This window comes from Gekko japonicus, unplaced genomic scaffold, assembly GCF_001447785.1.
Source record: "Gekko japonicus isolate JY-2015 unplaced genomic scaffold, Gekko_japonicus_V1.1 scaffold413, whole genome shotgun sequence".
Taxonomy (NCBI): Eukaryota; Metazoa; Chordata; class Lepidosauria; order Squamata; family Gekkonidae; genus Gekko; species Gekko japonicus.
Window position 1 is genome coordinate 102,559 of NW_015161416.1, and position 5,624 is coordinate 108,182.

Here is a 5,624-nt window from a genome sequence, read left to right on the forward strand (position 1 = left end):
CTTCTTCTCTTCTTCTTCTCCTCCTCCTCCTCCTCCTCCTCCTCCTCTTTCTTCTTCTTCTTCTTGTCTCATGAGAAATGCTGAACCCCTCATAACATTTTTCTTTTGACAGTTGTCCAAGGTACTTGTGGTTTTTCACACTATGAACTGGAGAAACTAGAACACTTTTGTATCCCTTCATGGACTGTGCTTCTTTCCAGTAAACACAAACACCTTCTCCTGTGCAGCCTCATTTATTTATTTTTTTACTGCAGTTTACTTCAGGGCGGCTTACATAATTGGTCTGTAAATGACCATTCATTCACATAAAAACAGTTTAAAATTCAATTACAATAAAACAAGAATCTCATAATGTGCTAGTGCTGATACATTGTACTGCTTAAGTTATACCCCATATTTCTCCCCCGTGGGGACCTAAAGCAGGGTACATCATTCTCCTCTCCTCCCTCCTACCCTTACAACAGCCCTGTGAGGTAGGTTAGGCTGAGAGTATGTGACTGCTCCAAGTACACCCACAAGCTCTTTCATGACAGAGTAGGGATCTGAAACTGGATCTATTAGATCCTAGTCCAACACTCTAACAACTGCACCGCACTGGCTCTTCTGGCTCTTTACATTGGAGTTTGTGCAGGAAAAAGTATTTTTTATTTTTTTAACTATTTTCTGTGAATGTTTTGTGTATTTGTTGTGTGTGCGCCACGCTGTGAATGTTTTGTGTATTTGTTGTGTGCGCACGCAGGTGTGTGCACTTGTGAGCCTGGAAGTCATGGTGACTTCTGGTGACCCCTAGTGGGGCTAGGACACATTTCAGAGAGGTGGCTTGGTAATCTGGCTCTGCATCCCATCCCTGGTATTCCTTGGAGGAAGCCCTTCCGAGTACTTGCCAGGGTCGGCCCTGCTTTGCTTCTGAGATCTGACTAGATCAGGCTTGCCTGGACTATCCAGGTCAGGGCGGGGGAAAGGGTTTTGTGTGGTCTTTGCTTAATTGTAGCTGGAAAATAAACCTTGCATTTTTGAGGCCTTAGGGGGACCTGCATCTTTCTACCAAACTGCATATCCCATTATCTGCTATGAATACCCAACTTGTCTGTTAGGGCTTCATTTTATCATGTTGCATAATGTATATTGTAACTTGCACAAAATATAAATGTTCCATGTCATTTTGTGGAGCACAAGGGGGGTGTGTGCCTTTTTCCTCTGGTAATAACATGATTTCCCACCCAGGTTTACAGGGCTGTTATGTATATCCAATGCCAAAAAGGCACTCTTCCTCTTTTTGAAGAAAGTTCTTCAGTCTTTTATTATCGCCCCAAAGAAATTGGATAAATGTGGGATCTGGAGAAATGCTGAATGTTGCTTCATAGAGAAGACCATTTCACAAAGTGAGGAACTGGTCTCAGAGTGAAGAGAAAAGTTTCCCTGTCAGTCAGAATAGAATGTCTTTGCACACTAATGTGGGAACAGGTTGATAGCCATGCATCCATCTGAAAAGGCCTGAAGAAAAAAATCTGGCATAATGACTCTTACGTCTGCTGATCTTATTTCATGTTCTTCATCTTTTTGGGAAGAGGGGGAGGGCTTGTGTCTTTCATTTGTGCTCAGTATCTCACAAATATAATTTGCTTTGGGGTTTTAAGAATCAGTTCTGATTAGCTGAATTTCCCAATGAAAGCATTTCTGCCCTCTAATGGATAGAATCAGAGAAGCTACTCACATTTGCTAGTTAATTATATACGTTTAGGAGGAGCCAAAGTGAAAAGTCATCCAACAGGTTTGGCAGCAGCATAGATCAGTTTGAAAGCACTCAAGAGCACAGTTGTTGGCTTCCTGCTTCAGTTTAGTTTGGCTTGCCTTGCCTCACTGAAGTCAGAAAGTGAAAGATCCGCACAGTGGTTTCTTGCTAGACTGAGGCCCCGGTCACACGGAGCACTTGCCGCGCTAAAGATATGGATGATAGGCGGATTTTCCGGGTGCAATCATACCGCAACATCTGGGAAGCGTAGTGTTCCCGTGGCTATCCCGTGGTGTCCCGCTGAAGATGCGGACTAAAAACCTAGTACCTACAAGGTACTGGTTTCCGGACACCGTGGGGCAAGGGCAGGCGTCTGATCGCGTTTCCAGTGGACTCCCGTGGCATCCGGCGCCCGCCGATGTTCCTTTGCAAACAAGGGGTTTTTTCCCCCCAAGTCTCCGCAGGTTGCGCAAAAACGCCCAACAGCACATGCGCACAAACTGCGGTAAAACAAACACCCATTTGCCATGGGAGCGGCGCCTAGCAATTGCTGCTGTGATCGTGCCACGCCGCTTCTTTGCCGTGCTGCTTGATCGGCACCTCACCCCCTAACCACGGGACCTCGACGGGACGTGTGATCGGGCGGCCGCTCGTTATTATGCTCCGGGGCAAACAGCCACGCTTCCCCCCCGCTTTTTCCAGCTCGTGTGACCCAGACCTAAGTTCAGTAACTTATCAAAGATGTCACAATCCTACCCCAAATGCTCAGCAGCAGGCAGTTCTGAGAGTTCCTTATCCAGAGGCTCTTCTATCACCAGACTATTGGGCCAGGACTTTTAAAAATTTATATATGTTTTTCTTGGTGTCTGTCTGGGTCCATTTCTTCCCTAAGAGGCTCTTGCCTGCAGAGGGAGGTACACTGTAAGACTCAGGGGCTAAACAAACTCCATTCCAGAAGTGTTCAAAGTTTTGGGGGCCTAATACAGTAATATAATGCTGAATTGAAAATCTGCTGGCAAAAAGATCTTTTGGGGCAAAACCCAAAACTTGTTAATGAACTTTGCCCACAAGGAAAGTTGAGCCTGAATTATCAGTGAGATACCAGCCAGCAAGAAAGAATTTCCTTGTTCTGCAGATGGCATCTGTCATGGTTCTTTGGATGGGAGTGATTCCTGAGAAGAAAAGCCACTTTATACAAGAAAAAAATGGGGCTATGAACAAATTAGGAGATCAGTCCTGTTGCCACTGAAATGATTTGATTATGTCTCAAATGAGTTGCCCACTGTGATGCCCCTTTTTCACTCATACAGAGTGCCTACCACCCTCCACAACCTCTTTCCCATAGGTTTACCTCAGGAGGGCAAATCCATTTTTTTCCAATTTGTTTCCCTTTTTTAATTGCCTGGGATTCTTGTCACTGCACCTCCATGCATTTTACCTGAAACATTTACCTCAGGAGGGCAAATCTCTTTACTACATTACTCCTTTTTCTTTTACTTTAACTCTCTGTGACCCTTTCCACAGCACCTCCTTATGCTTTTCCTAAAAAATGTTTACCTCAGGAGGGTTCTGGCCACAAAAACTCCTTTCCCCCCCCACACACAGCCACAGGTGTTTGCTACTTTACCGATGCTTTTCACCTCAAGAACACCTCAAAACTGGGGTTAGTATCCCACCACTGCCACCACTTTATGTAACACCCATTCACTCACACAGAGTGCCTACCACTCTCCACAGGTTCTGGGTTACAAGTAGGTCAGGTCACCACACATTGCTTGACCATTTCACATCCCAAGTCCTCTTTCTCACTCACAGAGACATCAACTGACAGAGTAGCCCAGTTCCCTTTAATAATCACCCCTCACTCAGACACTTCAAAGTTATTGGAGGTCGGGACTCTAGCACTGTTCCATTCACACGCTGCTACCATTATTCATATCCTAATATATATTTTATTTATGATTTGAACATAACATTGAAGAATGTCAGGTAAAGGTTACAACATTCCTTTTCAATTGAACTTTTGATCTATTTCCCTATTCCAGCATTTGGGAACTTTTGTTACAAATTGATTTTTCACCCACATCAGCTTTAAGCTGTTCTTCACTACAGCTTCACTCAGTCAGACACACTCACATCTCTCCAACTCCCTAATTGCTCACCTGCTGTTTCCTCATCTCTTAACTGAAGTTTTCAGCTGTCTCTCACTAACATTCCATCAGTTCCCATTGATCGCTCTTAGGGAGAGGAGAAACCTAACCTGTTCGTCACACTCACTCTAAAGAAACAGAGTACAGTTTGATTGTCTTCTTCCAACTCTGATTTCAGTCCAGAATCCTGACTATAAACCTCTGAACAAAACCTACAGTCATTAGTAGTTTTCGGTAGCTAGGTAGGTCACCTGACTGCTGCATGTAAGAAAACTTGACCTAGATGTCTGAACTGAATGTGACTTCTCACTCAGGAAATCATTCTCGAAATATGAATTTCCCCATGTTGACCGTGTTACTTTAGTGCTGCATCCATAAGTGGTCTGAATGGATTATATGAGATAAAGTGGCAGCATGTAAATCCCTATACACAGGTAAAAAAAAAGAAATGCCCTGAGACCACTACTGGAGCTAGCAAACAAACATTAGTAGGGCTTTAAGTTGAGAAGTTTAATATTAACTAAACAAATACTGGCTACCTTGTACTGGTAAAAAAATCAGCAAGTCTTGTTTGGCTTGGACAAACCCAGCTGTGTGTCCTATCAGACAAGGAATGAGACAGCATCTTTTTAGCGATAAGCTCCTGTATTTCTGCATCCAGGATTGTTCCAGGATCTTGGCCTGTTTACTTCTTGCACGTGAAACTGCTTCAAAAAAGCGTTCCTTTTTCTACTACTTCTATCTAATGTAGAAACAAAATAATTAACTACTTAAAGTGACCAGAATCTAGATAAAAGCATAAATCTGTATATGTGGACATATACAGAGATGTTCCATGTGTATCATTTATTGAAAACATTTTTACCATGCCTTTCTCTTAAGAATCAAGGCAGCTTACATATGCCACATCTAGTTGCAATAAAAATAAAACAATAGCTTGCTAATTGCATTAGCATCAAAACTACCCAAACCACAGCAAAAGTCATCTGCTGCAACCATCCATAAACTGGGTTATCTTCTACAAAGGCTCTATGAACTGAAACACTTTTTAGATAAGCCCTGTAAAAAAAGCAAAGCACGAAGATGATCTCTGCTTCTCTTCGAACAAACTATAGTACAACATGGGCCCTCCAAAAATGTCTCCATCTGAGCTGAGACAGAGCACATTGTTCTGAGGATACAGCAAGAAGGGCAGCTTTGTATACCCCATGTTCTTTTCCATGGACTTCTATGTATAAAGGCCCCATTCACATGGAGAAGTTGCCATGCTGAAGACACGGATGATAGGCGGATTTTCCGGGCACGATCACACCGCAACATCTGGGAAGCGTAGTGCACCCGTGGCTAACCTGTGGCTTGTTGCCAAAGATGCGGAGTAAAAAACCACCACATAAGATGTACTAGTTTCTGGAAAACGTGGGGCAAGGGCGGGCGTCTGATTGCATTAATCACACCGCAACATCTGGGAAGCGTAGTGCACCCGTGGCTAACCTGTGGCTTGTTGCCAAAGATGCGGAGTAAAAAACCACCACATAAGATGTACTAGTTTCTGGAAAACGCAGGGCAAGGGCGGGCGTCTGATCGCGTTTCCACTGGAATCCCATGCGCCTGCCCATGTCCCATTGCAAACCGGATGTGGGTTTTTTTTTAAGTCTCCACAGGATGCACACAAGCATGCACACACTGTGGTGAGGGGACAAAATTCCAGTTTGCCACAGAAGCGGCACCTAGCGATTGCCAGT